Source organism: Oryx dammah, unplaced genomic scaffold (assembly GCF_014754425.2).
Source record: "Oryx dammah isolate SB20612 unplaced genomic scaffold, SCBI_Odam_1.1 HiC_scaffold_29, whole genome shotgun sequence".
NCBI lineage: Eukaryota > Metazoa > Chordata > Mammalia > Artiodactyla > Bovidae > Oryx > Oryx dammah.
Window position 1 is genome coordinate 21,226,331 of NW_024070213.1, and position 19,735 is coordinate 21,246,065.

The window sequence follows — 19,735 nt, forward strand, 5'->3', positions numbered from 1 at the left end:
TGTTTAAAAATTGAGTATGGTGATGGTTGCACATATTTGTGAATAAAGGAAAAACCGTAGAATTATCCACTTGAAATGGGTGTATTGTATACCTATGGATTATATATTAGAGTTGTTTTTAAAAAGGAGGGGAGAGATGTTAGAAAACAGAATTTTGAATTCATGAGCAACTAGTTACGGTGCTAGAGGAAAAGGAGACAGAAAGTGCCTAATACCAATCCATAATGACAGGGAGAATGTGATAGAAATAGGGCAGTGTGGAAACAGAGGCAAATAAAAAATGCAGGAATGTAGGAAGAAGAGCTCTAATAAGGTTAAGGAAAAATATCAGCACACTCTTATTTTTAGGTTGATTTGAATTTTCCTAGCTTCTTTCCCAGAAGCTCCCAGAAAATGTCTTTTTCACATATTTTTATACCACATGGGCCTATGTTAAGTCATGGCCCTGGACCAAACATCAAATCAATCTAGGTGTGACTCAGTTGCCCCACTTCCCTTTTTCCACTTAACAGAACCATCCCTTGCTCCAGTTTTGGCTGAGAACACGGCCATTTCCCAGCTTCTCTTTCACCTGAGACTGAGTTCAGCAGGGAAAATGATGTTCTACAAGTTCTAGATCATCTCCCTAAGAACAAAAAAACTGCTGGCCGTGAACTCCCTCTGCTCTTCCTTCAGACTGGAATGTGGACCTCAGCCTCCCCTGCAGTATATGTAGTTTTATGGAGAAAAGGGAACATTTGAATGGAAAATCAAGTTGCTTTTCCAAAGAAGAATAGGGGATGGACACTAAGCCACCAAAAGCAGAAACTGTTTACTAAACCCTAGATCAGGGTTTCTTACCTTCGGGGCTGCTGTCATTTGGGGCTAGATAACTGGGCTTCCCTGGTGGCTCAGACAGTAAAGTGTCTGCCTGCAATGCGGGAGCCCCGGGTTCGATCCATGAGTTAGGAAGATCCTCTGGAGGAGGAAATGGCAACCCACTCCAGTACTCTTGCCTGGAAAATTCCATGGATGGAGGAGCCTGGTAGGCTACAGATTGCAAAGAGTTGGACACAGATGAGCAACTTCCTCGGTTCACTGGAATTTTTTTTAATTGGGTTATAGTTCCTTTACAATATCGTGTCAGTTTCTGCTGTACAATGAAGTGACTCCACTATCAGTATACATATATCCCCTCCCTCTTGGACCTCCCTCCCACTTCCCCCATCCCACCCATCTAGGTTATCACAGAGCACCAAGCTGAGTTCCCTATGCTATATAGCAGCTTCCCACTAGCTACCTATTATTAATGCATATATGTGGAATCTAGAAAAATGGTTCAGATGAATGTATTTGCAGGGCAGGAATAGAGACACAGACATCAGAGAATGGACAGGTGGACATGAGGAGCAGGGAGGAGGGGTAGGATGAACTGGGAGATGGGGACTGATGTATATACACTACCATGTGTAAAATGGAGAGTTCTTTACTGGGGCTCTTTATTGCCCTGTACATTGTAAACTGTGAGCTGTACCACTGGCCTCTACCCACGATATACTCTCCGGTTATGAAATAAAACATTTCTCTAGGTACTGCCAAATGTCCCCCAGGATGGGGTGGGGGGCAAAAATCTCCCCTGGTTGAGAATCACTACTCTAGAAAGAGTCTTGAAGCTGGCTTTTCTGCCTCGCATCTTTAGTCTTTTTCTTCCACGGCTGGTAGATAAACATGTCATGCTTGGAAATGATTTTTTTTTTCTGTGTACTCATAGCACAAAATCTAAACTTTCAAGCAAGGCCTACAAAAACGCCTCACCCAAAACTACTTTGCTAATCTTATGTACAATTTTATTCCCACATACCCATTGCTCTGGGGCTTTCCAGGTGGCTCAGTGGTAAAGAATCTGCCTGCTGATTCAGGAGATGTAGGAGACTCAGGTTCGATCCCTGGGTGGGGAAGATTCCCTGGAGGAGGGCATGGCAACCCTCTCTAGTATTATTGCCTGGGAAATCCCATGGACAGAGGAGCCTGGTGGGCTACAGTCCATGGGGTTGCAAAAGAGTTGGACATGACTTAGCAACTAAACAACAAAACGCATTGCTCTAGTGATATTGAATTTCTCACTATTCTCAAAGTTGCCCTGCTTTTTCTTTCTTTCTTTCTTTTTTCTTTTTTTAAACTCATATGCCTTTGTATATCGTATTCTTTCTGCCTAGAATACCATTCTCCACTTTTCTTTTAGGGGAACTCCCTTATACTCTTTAAGACCCAACTTGAACATGCTTCCTGTGTTCAAAAGAAAGTCTTTAATTTTCTAAGAAAACTGTCTCTCTGCACAGCTTTGCTCCTCCCTCTAGGGTCATGTATGGCACAATTTGTTGTAATTGTTCATTCATTGTGTTTTTTTCATTTTGGGGGGCGGGGTTCTGGCCACACCACAAGGCATGCTGGATCTTAAGTCCCCCAACAGGGCTTGAACCCGTGCCCCTGCAGTGGAAATGCAGTCTTAACCGCTGGCCCTCCAGGGAAGTCCCCATTCCTTGCGTTTGAATCTCTGGTATGCCTGACACAGAGAAGGGGCTCCATCGCTGATGGTAAATGGATGCATGAAGCAAGGAAAACCGTCTCAGGTCCCTTTGGATTTCACCAATACAAAGGCAGCTTGGCTAGAGATCACTGGCTTTTAAGAACTCAGAGAAGTTTACAACAGGCATCTCTGCCACTGAACTGGAAAGCAGGCGGGAGGTGAACCACGGGATGTGGAATTAAATACTTTCTGCCCTGCGCCTTGGTAGCTGATGGATCAGTGAGCACGAAACATGCGAGCAGGCGTTTCCAGCTGCTGCTGCCAGGGAGATAGTGAACGATGTTCCCCAGTGAAGACCATGGTCTAATTTGTTACGGGGGAATCTCTGTGAGACAAAACTGGGCACAGTGTGTGCATTCCAGAGCACGGGCTCAAACAAATCCATGTGTCCATTATCTTTTAAAGTCTTGATTTATTGATATTTTAATTATTTATTTGGCTGTGCTGGGTCTTAGCTGTGGCGTGCAGGATCTTAGTTACATGCAGCATGTGGGATCTGGTTCCCTGACCAGGGATTGAACCCAGGCCCCCTGCATAGGGAGCATGGAGTCTTAGCCACTGAACCACCAAATCTTGATTTAAAGAATTTAAAATATATGTTTTGGAGATAGGACAAGAGGAGTCCTACATCAGTATCTGAATCATAATTCTAGTGTCCATGTGGCTCTATAAGTCCAAAAGTATGTCCTTTCACATACTCACAAGGCTGGTTTTAATATTATTGCATCACAGGTCTATCTCCACTATAGGAGAGGTTTCCTAGTAGAAGATGCCCATGACAACCTAGAAACAGCCTCTGAACTGCCTTTGCTGCTTCTCATCACTAGTCTTCTTGCCAAGCTGGCAGAATAACATTCCCATTAACACAAATATGCCATGTTTGGGAACGGCAGAGTCTGTTTAGGCTAACAGAAACCCAAGTCGGGTCTGAGAATAATAAAAATGTCACAAGTGATTCACCAACTCTGGTGAGTTTTTTTAAAAACTAAAAATCTTAATTCCGTAGAACTTTACAGCACAACTCTCCACTTTATAACACGGATAAGCCAGATGGAAATTCACCAGCGAGAAGATGGAGAATGGGCAGGGGGTAGGAGAGTCCCTTGAGCTGGTGAGAGATAGGCAATCCCAGGGTCCCACTGTCACAGCTTGATTGCCCTGTCTAGTGGATCTCAACCTGTCTTCTGCATACTAGGACCATCTGGGGAACTTAAAAAATAATGATACTCCTGCCCCTGTTGAATCAGACTCTCAGGGCATGGTGAATACAGCCTCTGCTTAAATGTCTAATCATATAATATCTGGAGTCTGAAAAGTCTTCTGTTTCATAAGCAGAGTACTGTGAGAGTTCCACCAAGTCTATATGGGGCCAAGGAGGCATTGACCCTCTGACCCCACACTCTCTGATCCCCTAAGTTCACCAAAAAAATAAAAAGGATAGCATTACCCAAGAAGTAGAAGGGATGCTGGGCAAGGGGAAAAAAAAAGAAAACTAATTACTGTAGGTTTTATAATTTTGCTAGTGTGTAAAGTTCATAACACTGGGCCCAAGCAGAAATTACTAGCTTCCTGAATCCTGGTGGCTCAGTGGCAAAGAATCCATCTGACAATGCAGCAGATAGGGGTTGGATCCTTGGGTCAGGAAGATCCTCTGGAGGAAGAAATGACAACCCATTCCAGTATTCTTACCTGGAGAATCCCATGGACAGAGGAGCCTGGGAGGCTACAGTCCAAAGGGTTGCAAAGAGTCAGCCACAACTTAGTGGCTAAACAACAAGTCCTATTTTAAAATGGTTCCAAACTTGCATGGATTTGAGCTTGAACCTCTAAGAAAACAAGGCTGCGGAGCAGAATCTGATACAGGTAACAGCAAAAGGTGTGGGCTTATTTTCTTAACTTTGAGTGAAGGGCATAGAAATTGGTAGGGGAAATTCCCCCTTTTTTTTCTTTGTTATGGTTCTATCTTATACTGTTGGAAATTTGAAGGTAAACATTTATAACACCTCAAAAAAGGTTATACACGGTCTAGTCAACTGGATTAAGGTATGATTCATAACTTACATGTGTAATTCTGTTTCTTAATCCAAAAAGGCATGATGTTTGTCAGCATTATAGCTTAAAGCTTAGGAGAAGAACGTGAATGCTGCTTTGGCTCCCTCCTGTTCCAGAGACGCAATAATGAAGGTGGTAAAGCTTCATTTTGTGGCTGTGTATACGGGTGTGATGCAGAGACGGTGCTGACACTCCGCATGAGAAGACCAATAGCCAGCGATGTCACTATGAATCACCCTTGACCTTGGTTCCTGTCTGGACGCCACCTGGATGATATTTTTTTAATTTTAATTTTTATTTATTTTACTATTATTGGCTGCAGTGGGTCTTTGTGGCTGCACGTGGGCTGCAAGGGTATCTCATTGTGGTGGCTTCTCTTGTTGCAGCTCAAGAGTTTAGGATCCCACGGCACATGGGATCTTCCTGGATCAGGATCGAACCTGAGTGCCCTGCCTTGGCAGGCGGCTTCTTAACCACTGGACTACCAGGAAAGTCCTCACCCAAGTGGTCTTTAGTGAAGAATGTCTAGGCTTTGTCTGTTAGGCAAAGTGTCACCTGAGGAACCATGATTCTTACTCACATATGCCCAAGCCCATTTTATGAGAGTCAAGAAAGGCAGAACAACAACAATCATAAATATAACAACAATAATGAATATAAACAGTAATGTGCCTTGGATTTAGTTGTACAATGGGGGCTGTCTGCTGAATATTTCACCTGCCATATTTCATCTAACCCCACAATAACCCTGTGCAACAGAAATTAGACCCAGGTCACTTGGCTGAACTTTGTATGTCTGAGTGAGGTCTTTCAAATGTATCTCTGAAACCAGGCTTTCCCACTTTTATCCACGGCCCCTTGAATTGGGGACCGTAGCACTGGCTCCTTAAATGCCTCAGCCACCGCTGGGATCGATGCCTGACGCCCTATTACCATATCTCCCTGTTGCCAATGGCTTCTTTGGTCTTCTTCCAATCACCTGCTGCTGCCTGCCCCACCCCAGCTCTGGCTGACTCTCAGATTCTGCAGGGACTTGGCTTATAGAAGTGAGAGTCCATCTATCTTCCCCCCTCAGGCTTATCTTTTCATCTTGGCATTTTCTCCAAAGCCTGTGTCCTTAGTCATACATCTATACTGAGGTCAATGACCTCTGCCCATTCCCCCTGGTGTGACTGATTTCTGGACTATCCCATGGTAGTTTACAAAAAGAGGTGTTTTATGAAAAAGATGACTTTTCAGACTCCAGGCACATGATTATATATTTAAGCTGTAGCGGGAGACCCGGGTTCCATCCCTGGGTTGGGAAGATCCCCTGGAGAAGGAAATGGCAACCCACTCCAGTATTCTTGCCCGGAGAATCCCATGGACTGAGGAGCCTGGTGGGCTGCAGTCCATGGGGTCACAAAGAGTCGGACACGACTGAGTGACTTTACTTACTTACTTACTTAATTACTTACTTACTTACTTATATATGCTTTTGGCTTCCCTGGTGGCTCAGTGGTAAAGAAACTGCCTGCAATGCAGGAGACGCAAGTTCAATCCCTGGGTCAGGAAGATTCCCCTAGAAAAGGGAATGGCAACCCACTCCAGGATTCTTGCCTGGAAAATCCCATGGATAGAAAAGCCTGGTGGGCTACAGTACATGGGGTCTCAGTGAGTCAGACTCAACTAGGCGACTAACATACATACATACACATACACACTTTCACGCTTATTGTAGCAAATGCTTCTTCTCCCCAAAAACGTAAATTATGGATCCTTGTCCTTTGGGAAGGTTAGATGCTTCTGTATTAAAAATATAAATGTGATGTTCTAAGTGTTTATAAAAATAACTTCTGCATTTTAAAATTATGTTGTTATAATTATAACAACATTATAACCTCAGATATGCAGATGATACCACACTTAAGGCAGAAAGTGAAGAAAAGCTAAAGAGCCTCTTGATGAAAATGAAAGAGGAGAGTCAAAAAGTTGGCTTAAAATTTAACATTCAGAAAACTAAGATCATGGCATCCAGTCCAATCACTTCATGGCAAATGGGTGGGGAAACAATGGAAACTGTGACAGACTTTATTTTCTTGGGCTCCGAAATCATTGCAGATGGTGACTGCAGCCATGAAATTAAAAGACTCTTGCTCCTTGGAAGAAAAGCTATGATCAACCTAGACAGCAAATTAAAAAGCAGAGACATTACTTTGCCGACAAAGATCCATCTAGTCAAAGCTATGGTTTTTCCAGTAGTCATGAACATATGCCACAGTTGGACTATAAAGAAAGCTAAGCCGAAGAATAGATGCTTTTGAACTGTGGTGTTGGAGAAGATTCTTGAGAGTCCCTTGGACTGCAAGGAGATGCAGCCAGTCCATCCTAAAGGAAATCAGTCCTGAATATCTATTGGAAGGACTGATGCTGAAGCTGAAACTGAAATTCCAATACTTTGGCCACCTGATGTGAAGAGCCAAATCCCTGGAAAAGATCCTGATGCTAGGAAAGATTGAAGGCAGGAGAAGGGGACGACAGAGGATGAGATGATTGGATGGCATCACTGACTCAATGGACATGAGTTTGAGCAAGCTCCGGGAGTTGGTGATGGACAGGGAAGCCTGGCGTGCTGCAGTCATGGGGTCACAGAGAGTCAGACACAACTGAGTGACTGAACTGAATTATAACATGATATTTTTTGTTTCTTATAGAAATTTGTAGAATACAGGTGAATGTAATGAAACAAAATCACCTGAAGTCCAATGACCCAAAGATGGATAATCACTGTTAAGTTTGGTGTATCTGGTAAATGGTCTTTAAGCCTTTACACACCCATAAAACAACATATATACAAAATCGGGATTATACCTAATATAGTTTTATATTTCATTTAATATTTTCCTGCTAGCATTTACCCATGTCATTAACATTATCTTTCCCAGATTTCTTAAGGGACAATTAACAAATAAAATTATATTTAAAATGTACAATGTGATGCTTTCCCATAAATACACGATGCAAAATTATCACTACAAACTGAGTTTCCCTGGTGATCCAGAGGTTAAGAGTCTGCCTTATAATGCAGGGGACTCAGGTTCCATCCCTGGTCAGGGAACTAAAAAGTCCACATGCCTCAGAGTTACTAAGCCTGTGGGCTGCAATTAGTGAGCCCGCGAGCCACAACTAGAGGGTTCCCGCACCACAAGGAAAGATCCCCTGTGCCGCAACTGAGACCCAATGTACACAAATAAATATTTAAAAAAATATTACTACGATCAAGTTAATTTACACATTCCTCACTTCACAGTTACCTTTTTGAATGTATGTGAGAATGCTTAAGACTCACTGTCCTAGCAAATTTCAAGAGTACAAATTTAGTTGTAGCATACAGAATCTTCAGTCTTCGTTGTGGCAGGTAGGTTCTTTCCTTGGGGCATAGGATTTATTAGCTGTGGCATATTATATCTATAGTTTCTTGACCAGGGATCCAACCCTGGCCCGCTGCATTGGGAACAGAGTCTTAGCCACTGGACCACCAGGGAAGTCCCCAAGAGTACGGATATTATTCATCATAGTCACTATGCTACACACTAGATTTTCAGAATGTATCCATCTTAGATTTGAAATTTGTTCCTCCCTCTCCCCGCCCCTGATCCCCAACTGGCTTTTTTGGTCACACCACTCAGCTTGCTCAGATCATTGTTTCTGGGCCAGGGATCAAACTCATGCCCTCTGAAGTGGAATCATGAAGTCCACCACTAAACTGCCAAGGAATTCCCTGAAATTTGTACCCTTTGACCAACATCTCCCTGTTCCCCCAGTGCCACCAACTTCTGGCACTACCATTCTGCTCTGTTTCTATGAGTTCAACTCTGTTTTTTTAAGGGTCCATATATAAGTGATAGCATACAGTATTTGTCTTTCTCTATCTGACTTATTTCAAGCACAATATCTTCCAGGTTCATCCTTGCTGTTTCAGATAGCAGAATATCCTTTTCTTCTAAGTCTATATAATATTTTATTATAGATGAATAGATAGATAGGTGTTAATAGATACCACATCTTCTTTTTCCATACATCTGTTGATGGACATTTAAGTTGCCTCCATATCTCGGCTTTGGAAATAATGCTGTAATGAACATGGGGGTACAGATATCTCTTTAAGACCGTGATTTCACTTACTTTGGATGAAAACCTAGAAGTGGAATTGCTAGATCAAATGTTAGTTTTATTTTTAATTTTTTGAGAGACTTTCACACAAGTTTCCATTATGGCTGTACCAGTCTACATTCCCACCAACCGTGTACAAAGATTCCCTTTTCTCTGTACATCCTTACCAGAGCTTATCACTTGTCTTTCCGATAATAAACTCCCTAATTGGTGTGGACTGATACTTCATTGCAGTTTTTATTTGCATTTCCCTAATTAGTGATACTGAGCATATTTTCATGTGCCTGCTGACCATCTGTATATCTTCTTTGGAAAAATGTCTATTCAGGTTCTCTACCCATTTTTTTAATCTGATTGATTATTTTTAAAATTTTGAGTTGTATGAATTCTTTGACTATTTTAAATATTATCCCCTTATTGGATATATCATTTGCAAATATTATATTCCCATTCAGCAGACTGCCTTTTCATTTAGTTGATGATTTCCTTCTCTATGCAAAAGCTTTTTAGTTTGATGTAGTCCCACTTATTTATTTTTGCTTTTCTTGCCCTTGCCTGAGGAGACAGATCAAAAAAGATATTGCTGACACTGATATCAAAGAGTTTACTGCCTGTGTTTTCTTCTAGGAGTTTTATGGTTTCACATCTTAAATTTAAGTCCTTAATCCATTTTGTGTTGATTTTCTTTTACAGTATAAGATAAGGGTCCAATTTCATTCTTTTGCATGTGGATATTCAATTTTTCCAACACCATTTATTGAAGAGATAGACCTTTTCCCATTGTATATTCTTGGCACCTTTATGAAAATTAGTTATCTGTATCATTAAAATTCTTTGCATGTTCACTAATTATATAATACTCTACCTTATAAATGTACTATGAATTATTTAATCATATTCAGATAAACTAATCATATCCAGAGTCTTAGGTTGATTCTACCAACAAATGTGCTGCAATAAACAAACTGCATTAATTTTTATGTGCAATTCTATGTCCTTAAATGGAATCCTAGGTGTAGAATCATTAGATGAAAAAAAAAAAGGATAAGATTATCTAAAAGTAGTTAATGGATTATCTAAGTAGTTAATGGATATTTTGGTCTCAGGGTACCTTTGCACTCTTAACTACTGTTGATCTATAGAGATTTTGTTTATATTGGTTATAACTACCAATATTATATTAGAAGTTTTAATGACAAATTAAAGATTTATTACTTCATTTAAAACTAACAACAAGGTCTTCCTGGGTGGTTCAGTGGTTAAGAATCCACCTGCCAATGCAGCAGACACCGGTTCAACTCCTGGCCTGGGAAGATCCCACACGCTGAGGGGCAACTAAGCCCATGCACCAGAACTAGCGTGGAACCCTGTACACCCTAGAGCCCAAGTTGTGCAAAGAGGAGCCGCTGCAATGAGAAGCCCAAGCCCCACAACTAGAGAAATCCTTCACGTAGCAGTGAAGACCCAGCAGTCAAGTGAAGTGAAGTGAAGTGAAGTCACTCAGTCGTGTCCGACTCTGTGCAAATCCATAGACTGCAGCCTGCCAGGCTCCTCTGTCCATGGGATTTTCCAGGCAATAGTACTGGAGTGGATTGCCATTTCCTTCTCCAGGGGATCTTCCCAACCCAGGGATCGAACCTGGGTCTCCCACATTGTAGACAGACGCTTTACCATCTGAGCCACCAGGGAAGTCCAAAGACCCAGCAGAGCTGAAAGAAAGATTAAAAAAAAAACCCAAAACCTTACAACAAGACACCCATTCTTTTTGAACAGATGGATGAATCAGTGGGGGTACAAGTCGAGCATGCAAACTGCCTGCAAGGAACTAAAGAAATTTTTAAGTTTCTAGTGACTCTACTCACAAAGATGGAAAATGGAGGTGCAGGGAATTCCCTGGTGGTCCCAGTGGTTAGGACTCCGAGCTGCCAAAGAAGAGAGCACCAGTTCAGTCCCTGGTCAGGGAACTAAGATCCTGGAAGTCGAATGGCGTGGCAAAAAGAAAAAAGAAAACGGAGGCACAGAGGTGTGGGGATGAGGCAGCCCTAACAGAGGCAGAGGTGGGACAGGTGGGGAGTCTGAGAGTTAGTCTGTCTTCCCATAGGACACACAGAAACTTCTCAAGACTCCAGCCCATGCAGTGAAACTTCAAAGGCTTAAGCTACAGTCTTCCTTCTCAAACTTCTAAAATGCCTTATAAAATACCTCCTTTACAGAGTTTTAAATACCTGCTTTATGGGATTCTTTTACAAACATGAAGCCACTTATTCTCAAAACCCAACTATGAGATAGGCTAGACAGATAGGAATTCTCTCCCTATTCACAAGAAAACTGAAGCCCTGAGAGGTTACCTGACTCGGCTCAGGTCCCTGGGGTGTTTTGGGGGGAGGACTAGAGTCACCACCCACCCATCCGCTCTCCCCACCCCTCTCATTGTTCACCCAGCCACGGTGCCCATTGATTTCACAGAGTGAAATTGTTGGCTCATCAGTCTGGCTTCTAAATCTGCTGCTTCTAAAAGTGAAGAAAAGGTATAAAAAGTAAAAGTTATTCCCTAGGCTACTAGGCAGGTGTCTAGTTTTGATCTGGGGTGATCAGACCCCTCTCACCTTCTATTTTTCACTGAGACCGAACATACAAATAGACAATGGCCAAACTGTCTAAGACAATAGAACTCTGACTCACAACTTTTACCACAACTAGCTGGGAAAACCAAACCAGTCAGCTTCCAACTCAGCAGCCCCAGTACCAACCTGAGAAAGCCGAAGATGCCCCCCAAACCAATCACACAGGATGCCTCACTTTTTGGTAGCCCAAGTCCACCCTCCCCATGCCAAGGACCTCCAGCCAGGGCACCTCCAAAGCCTCCCCTTTTTCTCATTATGAAGCTTCCCCCCCCCACTCTCTCTGCCCTGAGGCTCTGCCTAATGCAAGTGGCGGTGGCTGCCTCCCTCCCCACAGCAAGCTCCACATAAATAGCCTCTGTGCTCATTTGGCTCCTCAGCTTATTTCCACACCACTGAATGGGTAATGAAGGATGTTACAAAACCCAGTTATGAAAAAAGCATCAGTTCTTCAGCATTTGTAAAGCGCTTTACAGTCGTCCTAGGATGACTTACAAAAACCCTTTGTGAAGTCCTGCTAGCCCCATTTTAGAGCTGAGAAAATTGAGAAGGAACCAGAAGATTAAGCCCGTTGGCTGATTTGCTGGAGCTGGGATCAGAACAGAACACCACCCCCACTGTTGTTTGAGGTCTGTTGTTTATCCACCGAGCTCAGCCTGCACTTTGGGATCATTACCATTTTAAAGCATTTTGCTCTGGGTTGAGTGAATATTAAGAAGTAGATCACATTTCAGCCTGGCGGGTGCTAAAGTATTGTTTTTAGTTTGTTTTTCTAAGTCTTAGTAGACGCCATATGGGCTCCATTAACTTTACTATGTAGCACAATTTGGAAGATCGTTTCTTTTCCAAAATATTTTTCACCGTCATTTAGCATTTTAAAGTTCAGCACACACATCAACCCTTGATACTTGTTTTTCTCAAAGCTGTGCCCTTTCTCTCCCCGGCAAGGGGGGAGCGAGGGAGGCCATAAATCCCGCCAAGGGTATATTGTGTTTTGCGGCTGGGTGGGGTGATGGGGGGGGAGTGTAACCTGCCCTTGCAGGACAAAGTCCTCCTAATGCGAAGGCTTTCCTTTTTTAAAAAAGAGAGCAGCTTTTGGCTTCCCCTCTCCCCTGCCCCGCTTCAAGGCCAAAGATTGCTGATGATGTTGACTGAAGGAGATGAGAAGAAGCCAAGATGCTCAGAAAACTGACTTGAGTTTCGAGAAGGCCTGCCTGGAAGGCAGGGGCAGGAGGGACTGGATAATTGTAGTTCCATGCCAGCTCCCCAAAATGCAACAGCCCCTGCTCCTCTTCACCTGGGGGCATCCAAAAAGGAGGCTGTGTGGCAGCAGTGTTTGGTCTGTATGCCGCCACACCTGGTGGGCCCAGCAAGGGACACTGTAAGTGCTTTGTTATGGACATGGGCTGAGGCTGATAAACTTTGCATCATGTATAGTTTCATTAGTGCTTCCCCGATAGCTCAGCTGCCAAAGAATCTGCCTGCAATGCAGAAGACCCTGGTTCGATTCCTGGGTCAGGAAGATCTGCTGGAGAAGGGAAAGTCTACCCATCCCAGTATTCTGGCCTGGAGAATTCCATGGACTATATAGTCAAACATGACTGAGCCACTTTCACTTTTCACTTTTATAGTTTCATTAAATATTAAACAATGACATCATTTGTGGGCTAATGGTTCATCTGGAATCCTCTTGTTCACCTATGCACCCTCATTGTCTCCCTAGCCACATCTTAGTTGCAGCATGTGGGATCTAGTTCCCTGATCAGGGATCGAACCCAAGCCCCCTGCATTGGGAAGGTAGAGCCTTAACCATTGGACCACCAGGGAAGTCCCCTTCATTTCCTCACTTCTTATATGCTAGGGCCTACTTCTACTTTTTTATAATATCATTTTAGATTTCTTAGGTTTTGGGTTATTTTATTATTATTATGTATAAAAATGCATCAAGGGGATTCACTGGTGGTCTGGTGGTTAAGACTATGCTTCCACTGCAGTGGGTACAGGTTCCATCCCTGGTCAGGGAACTAAGATCTTACATACCATGAAGTGTGGCCCATAAAATCAAATGTCTGCAAATGTGTGTGATCAGGTATGTGTTGTGATGGCTGGTCAGGGCTTCCTTTTACCTCTGATGCTGGGAGTGAGTTTTCAGTGACTGTGAGAACAGGCCAAACACTGAGGTGGCACAGGGTTAAAGAATCTGCCTGCCAATGCAGGAGATGCGAGAGACTTGGGATTCCTTCCTGGGTCGGGAAGACCCCCTGGAGAAGGGAATGGGTACCCACTCCAGTATTCTTGCCTGGAAATCCCATGGACAGAGGAGCCTGGCAGACTACAGTCTATGGGGTCGCAAAGAGTCAGACACAACCACAACTGTGCACGCACACACACGCTCACACACACACACACACACACCCCTAGATCAAAAACGGTAACAAGTCTAGAAGAGGTTCAATCTAACAGACATTTACTGGCAACTTATTCAACGCATGAGCTGGCAATACTTGTCACAACATCAAAAGCAAGGATGGAGAGGCAGAGGAGACTGGGCAAGGCCTTCCATTCTCTGAGCTGTATCTTTCTTATGCCTCACTGCACTGTAGTTAGGACTGATGAGAAAAAAATAGGCGTGAGCGCCAGCCACAGGTGGCAAACAATAAGTGACGCTAGTAGATAAGAAGAGTGAGATGGAGTGCTGGTTTTCCAGTGTTTCTCAGTATTGCTGGAAAAACAGACTGTCCATATAAAAAGGTGAACACAAATATAATGTTACAGAATCATGCTGCTGGCTCTTAACAAAGACAGCATTTGCATATAAGCACTGACACAGAATTTAGACTTTAACCAGTCCTCTGCATCCTCATTTTCGAATATTTAATTGTAATGGACATTTCTCATTGAGAACAGATGAAAAACAAAGGTTTACTGGGATTTCCCTGTTAGTCCAGTGGTTAAGACTCTGTGCTTCCACTGCAAGGGGCCCGGGTTCAATTCCTGGTCGGGGAACCAAGGTCCCACCTGCTACACATGCGCACATGCTGGATTGCTCAGTTGTGTCCGACTCTTTGCAACCCCGTGGACCGTAGCCCGCCAGGCTCCTCTGTCCATGGGATTCTCCAGGCAAGAGTACCGGAGTGGATTGCCGTGCCTTTCTTCAGGGCATCTTGCCCTTCATTGCAGGCAGATTCTTTACCATCTGAACCACCAGGGAAGCCCATGAGGGACAGCCAAAAACAAAATGTTTACTAAAGATATTATGAATTACATAAGATATAATGAGATTGAAACTCAAAATTAAACACCTCCTTCCCCAATGTCTGGGTATGTGTATTACAAGATGTGCTATTTCAATAGAGACACAGTCCTGCTCACAGTAGGACAGCTTGGTGGAAAGAATATGAATTAGAAGGTTTTGACTCTTTTGCTAACCAACATTATAATCTGGGGACAGATAACTTAGATTCTGGGCTTTATTTTGGCAATAAATGTGCTTTAAAAGTTGCCTTAAAATTAAACAAAAATGTAGCCACTGTGGAAAAGAGTATGGAGGTTCTTCAGAAAGCTAAAAATAAAGCTGCCAAATGATCCAACAGTCTCACTCCTCAGCAGATATCTGGACAAACTCATAATTCAAAAATATACATGCATGCTTATGGTCATAGCAGCATTATTCACAATGGCCAAGACATGGAAGCAACCTAAATGTCCACCAACAGATGAATGGATAAAGATATGGTATACACACACACACACACAAAGGAATATTACTTAGCCAAAAAGAAGGCAGTAATGCTATTTTCAGCAACATGGATGGACCCAGACATGATCATACTAAGTAAAGTAAGTCAGAAAGACAAATATCAAATGACATCACTTACATGTGAAATCTAAAATATGACATACATGAACTTATCTATGAGACAGAAACAGACTCACAAACATGGAGATGAGCAGTTGCCACAACACTGTACACCAACTATTCTTAAATAAAATAAACTTTAAAAAATTAACTGAAAATATAAAAGCACCCACAAAACCCCATTCTGGAAGCTCACCTTCTCTGAAGGCTAAGTAAACTGTACTGCTTTAACTCTAAGAAGAGAGATAAACGGAATCAAAATGCTTATCTACTGATTCCTCAGCACATGGTCTTCATTAAAATAAGAGTACACATTTCATCACTGTGCACCTGGATTGTATTCCATTCTCCTAAAAACTAGGCATAGGAGTGCGGTCCTGCTGGATTTTCTCTTCATGATATAGAAGCTGTTACACATCCAGTCGATTACATTACTGCCGGTTGCTGAAAGGCATGAACTTCAACAAACAGGTTTTAAAATTCACTCATGATCATTTATTGGGTGTAGTGAGTTCCAGGCACACAATGAATATAAAAGAACCAGAGGACTATTGCTCTCAAACACATAATATTATATATAAACTGATACACCCTAAGAGACCATGGAAATGTCCTGCTGATGGTATATATCGAGAACCGTGCCAGAAATCCAGGAGGAAGAATACCTTTCCTGGGGGATGCTGGGAAGACTGCGGTGGAGGTGATGTTTGAGTTGAGTCTTGAAAGAAGAGTGGAAATTTGCCAGGTGAAGGGGGGCTATTTACAAGCAGAGGGAATAGGATGTCTCATGAAGTACCTGGCACTTTTGTGAAATAGTGAGAAGGTGTGTGTAGCTGCAGCCCAGGTTTCATGGGAGGGAAGGCAGCCGGAGGACCCTTAGGTTGGGGCTAGAACATGGGAGCCTTGTTAGTCTACATTCAGTGGGGGATCGCCCCTACAGGTGATGGGGCACAGAGCTGTAATGCACGATGTTGTGCTTTTAAGGGAACTAGAGGTTGAACGGAGGGAGTACGTAATTTGGGAGCAGAGGAAGGAGAAACAGGTTAGGGAGACCAAACAGGAGGCAGCAGCGGGAAGGGTTGACTTTGAGAAGCATTTTTGAAAGAAAATAGATAACACATGGTAAACACTGGTTCTGGAGGCTGAGGGACAGGGAGAACCCAAGTATGACTCGAAGCTGCTCAGTACAGGGGAGACTGGGTGGCTGGTATTAACCCAAATGCGAGAACATGGATACGATGGATTCTCTACAAAGAGTGACCACTAACTTTGGCACAGGTGGCCAGTGACCAATCAGGAAAATAGGACAACAGCAGCTGAGAAGCCTGCTCCAGAATGAGACCTCTGATCTCTTAATTTCCATGCTCTGGCTCATGGTATCTATTATTTGGTTCAATACTACTTGAAAGCTGTTATCTAAAATATATCTGATCTCCTGCAAACTTCTTTTGTTGTTGTTGTTACACTGCTTATCTTTCCAGTTATAAGACTCTAAGAGTGGGAACTCTGGAGCCAGATCACCCAGCGAGTTGTTCTTGTCCTAGTTGATCAGTTGTGCCCGACTCTTTGTGAACCCATGGACTGTGGCGGGCCAGGTTCCTCTGTCCATGGAATTCTCCACTCAGGCAAGAATACTGAAATGGGTTGCCACTCCCTTCTCCAGGGGATCTTCCCAACCCAGGGATCAAACCCAGATCTCCTGCATTGCAGGCAGATTCTTTACTATCTGAGCCACCAGGGAAGACCTCACCCAGCAAGTAAGCTCAGGCAAATCAGTTAAGCCTTTCTGTGCCTCAGCTTCCTCATCTGCAAAATGAGGACAAAAATTCCTCATGAGCTTGTTACAGGAACAAAGTGAGTTAATATACGTAAAAGGGTACCTGGCATACAGTGTAAGTATCTTGTGAGTGTTTGCTATCCTTATTAATAAGTAATGGAATATTTGACTGGAAGTAGTACACATCAGTTCAGTTCAGTTGCTCAGTCGTGTCCAACTCTTTGCGTCCCCATGAACCTCAGCACATCAGGCCTCCCTGTCCATCACCAACTCCTGGAGTCTACCCAAACTCATGTCCATTGAGTCGGTGATGCCATCCAACCATCTCATCCTCTGTTGTCCCCTTCTCCTCCTGCCCTCTGTCATATTAGAGATTTATTTTCACAGAATAAGATTGGAAGTGGGCAGTTACAGGTTGGAGCTGTTGCTTCACCAACTTATCAAGGACCAGACTCTTTCCACATTCCACTCTTCACTGTCAGCTTGTTAGGGATTTCTTCCTCATGGTGGCAGAAAGGCTGCAGTAGCTCCAAGTAGTAAGTCCTCACATGAGCATCATTCCAAGCAGGAAATAGGGGCTCTTTACCTTGTGCAGGCCTCACTTACCAAGGAGGGTAACCTTTCCTAGAAGCCCCCAGTAGGTTTCCTTTCAGCTAGAAGGGTCATAGGCCTATCCCTAACTGCAGGAGGGGCTGGGAAAGAATCTGGCACTTCCAACCAAAAAACAAATGAGGCAAAAGTGGAGCTGGGCTGCCTGCTGCAAGGAAAATCCACAGTGCCCCCCACAGTCTGGAAGCCAAAGATTTCCAGGCTGCCTCACTCAGGCCAGGGGGAACTGAGAAATAAGAACATAGCGGTATTCATCCAGAGTCAATAAGCTTCACAGGCTTTATCCTTCAGGTTTATCCTTTGTTCCTTTATCCTTCTTTAGCTTTCTTTTCTAAAATAATTGCTGCTTGTTTGTTTATGGCTGTGCTGGGTCTTCGTTGCTACGTGGACCTTTCCCCAGCTGTGGCGAGTGGGGACTACTCTCTCGTTGGGGAGTGTGGGCTCCTCACTGCAGCTGCTTCTCTTGTTGCAAAGCATGAGCTCTAGGATGCCCAGGCTTCAGCAGCTGGGCTCCAGTGCACAGGCTGAGTAGTTGTGGTACACCGGATTCGTTGCTCCGAGGCAGGAGGGATCTTTCCAGACTAGGGATGGAACCCAGGACTCCTGCACTGGCAGGTGGGTTCTTTACCACTCAGCCACCAGAGAAGCCCTGGTCGTTCGCTTTTGTGAGAGTTTGCTTTTTAACCTAGGTGAGCCACTTGATGAAATACGGAGAGAGGATATCTTTGAGCTGGGGGACCTTCCTAGTCTTCTCATCTGTTCTAGGCTGTCACTTTCCTTCGCTTGAACCAAAAGAAGAGGTACATAAATTTAGTTCACTTGGTCAAGAAGCTTGGACAGGCCAGTCACTCTGAAAGGTATTTCAAAGGAAACAGATGCAGGCTTTTCCCCTCTTTGACTGCCCAGTGCAGCATCTCACCCACAGTGATGGGTTAATAAGCAGAGAATGATGTCAGAAGAGCTATTCTCTCTCCCAGGAAAGGATGTCTCAGCTCAGCGGTTCCCCTACCATCCAAACCCTCACAGTCACAACCAGAGGTGTGGTCCATAGCATCTCTTGTCCAGGTTCCCAATTCAGGTTCTCCATCACAGGAAAGACTGCGAGCTGGGTGGAGAACTACAGAAGAACCAGGAGGAGGCCTTTATAAAAGCCATTGAAAGCCTTATTCCCACTATCCAATTCTGTTAACAAAAAGAGGAGAAATGTTCAAATTCCAAGGCACTTAGTTACTAATCTGATTCTGGTGTACATGTGGATATTCAATAAATACTTGTTAAATTAAATTGAGTCAAGGTTTTATTTATTCAACCTACTTAAAGCTTATGTAAACCCCTTGGAGATTTGTGTCAAGCTGTTAAGTTGGAAAATATATGAAAAGTAGTATTTTCAATAGGCCAGCTTTCCTCTTAATGAGCTTTATGAGCTTAGTGTAAACCAGGGAGGAGCGGGAGGGGGTACCAGGCAAGGGGATGGGAAGGAGGGAGGAGAAAAACCAAGCCTGCTTCTGTCTTTGTCTACATTTGCCTTCCTGGGCTCTACTTATTAACCAGCTACTGCCCTCTAGCGGTCACTGTATAAATTCTCACATGAATCCCACTTTCATCTTTAAAAACCCTGATGACACCAGGAAGGGACCAAAATCTCTTGCTTTGCAAGTTAGTAAATTAAAGTTCAGAGAGGTGAGGTGTCAAAGTGACTCAAGCAGCCTCCTGGATTCCCAGTTACCCCAGTTTCACTTCAGACGCTGTCATAACTAATCAATAAAAATTACAGCATACTAATCAAAGGTCCGTAAAGTCAAAGCTATAATTTTTCCAGTAATCATGTGTGGATGTGAGAGCTGGAGCATAAAGAAGAGAGCCAAAGAATTCATGCTTTCAGACTGTGGTGCTGAAGAATACTCTTGAGAGTCCCTTGGACTGCAAGGAGATCAAACCAGTCCATGCTAAAGGAAATCAACCCCGCATATTCACAGGAAGGACTATTGCTGAAGCTGAGGCTCCAATACTTGGGCCACCTGAAGTGAAGAGCTGACTCTTTGGAAAAGACCCTGATGCTGGGAAAGATAGATTGAAGGCAAAAGGAGAAGGGGAAGATG